Source organism: Electrophorus electricus, chromosome 2 (assembly GCF_041902795.1).
Source record: "Electrophorus electricus isolate QZ-2024a chromosome 2, ASM4190279v1, whole genome shotgun sequence".
In the NCBI taxonomy this organism is placed as follows: Eukaryota; Metazoa; Chordata; class Actinopteri; order Gymnotiformes; family Gymnotidae; genus Electrophorus; species Electrophorus electricus.
The window spans coordinates 15646195-15649420 of record NC_137498.1 but is presented as its reverse complement, the minus strand read 5'-3'; the positions used below and the strand labels follow the sequence as shown (position 1 = coordinate 15649420).

At 35.6% G+C, this 3226-nt stretch overlaps 1 long non-coding RNA gene across 1 annotated transcript; it reads right to left on the bottom strand.

The window, feature by feature from the left end:
* Positions 1-851: 851 nt before the first annotated feature.
* On the bottom strand, positions 852-2117 carry LOC145643479 (uncharacterized). The gene is made up of 3 exons (XR_014115912.1): positions 2006-2117; positions 1154-1264; positions 852-938 (listed from the first exon to the last, which is right to left on the bottom strand). It is a non-coding gene; the product is annotated as an uncharacterized LOC145643479 (long non-coding RNA).
* Positions 2118-3226: the final 1109 nt, after the last annotated feature.

Genomic DNA, 3226 nt, shown 5'->3' with positions numbered 1-3226 from the left:
CAATGGTGTTTCCATAGAGACAAGGATGCTCAGTTTGTGTTTTCTCTTTACTGTACTTCCTCTCACTAAAGGTGAGTGTGAAATTCTCTCTTAATGCTGAGTGACCTGAAACTGTACATATATGTGATAATCTAAAAATGTTATTAAAGTGAGTTGAATCATTCAAGATTTATTTGGCCGAATTAGAATTATAACCTGGCTGGTCTTAGAATGAAAAATATGATTAAAAGGTCCAGAATGCAAACAGACTATATCTTTGCATGAAGTAAAGTTTATTAATCAAAAATAAATCAAAAAGTCAAAAAATATTTCAGAAAATGAAAAGACAGGTTGGGGAAAATGAAGGGAAAAAAGAAATACAAAATAAATTGGTAAAAAGAGCTGGGAACATTTAAAGAGTAGGGCTAATTTTGTTGGAGCGCCTGGCACAGGACAAAGTGCTTTTTATAGCCTGCCATGTTCGTCTGAAGAAGATGCGTACTCTCTTCAACTTCTTGCATTCTGAGCCTTTATATTTGAAATAAAAGTAGAATTTTTAAACTGGTGTCCATGGAGTGGATGTATGTAAACTCTGATTATTAATGTGGTGCTTTGATGCTACTCACCAGCTGGGGTGTTCTCCACTTTAACTGCCTCTGTAATAGATTCTGCTACTCCACCCAGATCCTCTCTTACATCTACAGATGTTTTTTTTCCCCCAAAAAATTAATACAAATGCAATTACATAATAAAGTACAGGCACATATTTAAAGTGAACAAACATCATGTCCTACTGTGTGTTCTTAATGGAAAGCTAGATTTTTGCAAGAAAATACATCTGCACCTTCTACATGGGCGCTGTGGTCCAAAGAGCAAATATCTCCCGTTGACTCTGTGATCATAAAGTGTTCAGCAGTTCTGCTCGGGATGGTACGAACCTCCTTACAGTCCTCCCGTTTCTTGGGTGAGAAGTGATAAATAATCAGTGATGAATTGTAAAGGAAATGAATCATCCATTGACCCCACCTGGGCAGTGGAAACTCCACTAATGGACAGCATATTTTGGACTACCATCTGTACAAGTCAGGAAAGTGTGAAGGCTAAATAAATAAAACTGTGGATACAGTCTATATAAATCATTAAAATTATAGTATAAAATGATCTAGACACTTACACTTTCTCCCAGATTGGCTGAGTAATGCTGCTTAAACCCAGCAATGGTAGCAGGGTCTCTATGACTCTTGTGTCTTCTGGTAATGATATTAATGAACTTGTCCCTTGGCATCTAGAACGGGCAGAAGAAAGCTCTATTGTATTGAACAATAATAAAGCTGTTTACTTTCTTTTAAAAAGTCATAACAGTTTGCATGTGTTTTTGGACAACAACAAAAAAAAACCTTTAATTTTTAAGAATGAAAGCTTTATTCCTAAGAAGTAATTGCATTTGAAATGAATATTAGGCTTTGATTACAACACAATTTTCTACAAACAAAACTTATTTTACATGCTGCATTTGTGCGCAAGATTACTTTTGTATCCCAGTTTCATATCTCTATATGGAAATGAGCAATCAACGCCTGTAGACTTTGTTTTATATACAGTTATTATGTAACAGAACAAATGGCCACCCGTAGCTCAATTTCTTCTACAAATGTTAATAAATGTGAAACAAAGGTTGTCTGTTGTCCGACAGTGCATAATGGCCACACTCGTGGTCTTACAGAGGCTTTTCTAAAACAAGCGCAGAAGTCACTTTCCCTTGTCTCAGTCAACCTATTTCATCTAATGGAGTTCGGTTACGCGAATATTTTCAGCTACGTCCCATTTATTTAGTTCATTCTCTATTCACTTATTCCGCATTTATAAAATATTTGTGCGGTCCGTTAAATTAAACAAACTCGCTTGACGTAGACAGATGTTTATTAGACGAACACGAATAACGAACACAGTGGCGCTCACACGAAACAGTCAAGATGAACATGAGCAACGTTGAACACAGCTTACAAACATAAAGTGCACCACATACCTAAACATTAGCGAGAACACAGACCGACAAGGACGCACACACCAACCGGGGTTTAAACACACACAGACATTAGGAGAATAATCCGGTGCAGGTGTGTGTGACTACATAGTCGTGGTTTCACACAAGACCATGAACTCCCACTGCAGGCGGCGGGCCGTACCACGTGACTAGTGGGGCGGGGAGCTCACTATCAGCCCACTAATTAGTTCTCCGTTCAGTCAAAAGTTCTCTATCATAAAAATGTGTTCTCATTTTAAATTCGCATATTGGCTACTTGTTTATAATACGATTCCGTTATCAAATATTTAGTATCTGCTTTTGTAGATAAAATTAAATTCTACTTACGTTTTGTTTTCGTTTCTCAGTACCTCTTATGCGTGAAGAATTGTTTGTAGTCTCTGTTGATGTTTTGTGTAAAATGATCGTCATCAGCAAATCCTCTCAATAAACTGATCTGGGGTCAGAAATAGAATGACACACATTATGGCATAATGGAGCGCTAAATTCTGTTCAGTGGCTGTTTAGAACAATGACAGAAGTGCAGCTGAAATGACATTATAGTCTCATATCAGAAATCACATTTTAAAATCATTTCCCCCTCTTTATGCTATCATTTTGTTATCTGGCTCAGATTAAAAAATCTCAATAAATAAATATAACATATACATGTAAACTATATATTCATTAATTAGTAATCCTTCCATGTAGGTACAATTCACTCGCTCTGTGTTCGTTATAATCCAAAGTCATTTGAACACTCATTAAGGATCAAAATGCAACCTAAGCAACAACAACAATAATACATTCTTAAGAAATTATATAATTGTAACTGAAAGTTAGGCTTATTGATCACAATACAATGTTCAACAAAACAGCTTATCTTTAGTCTGGTGTTTCAGTACTAAGGCTATGCAGTTATGCAAACACTTTCTTGCATATTATTTTTTAAATATAGATTTTTTAAAAGTGCAGAATTGTAGCCCCAATATAACCTGCATGTGGTTTTACAGGGGCTATTCCAAAATGTGTTTTATAACACAATGTTTTGATCGCATCTTCACAAAGGTTACTTACTGCCGAAAAGAAAAAAGGTTAGCATACATTTTAAAAATTTTCTTATAGCCTATAAAGAACACCCAACCAAACAACCTAGCTACAAAGAGACAAGGATAAAAAACATCATTACATGTATTATATAGGCATACAGATTTCAAATAAATG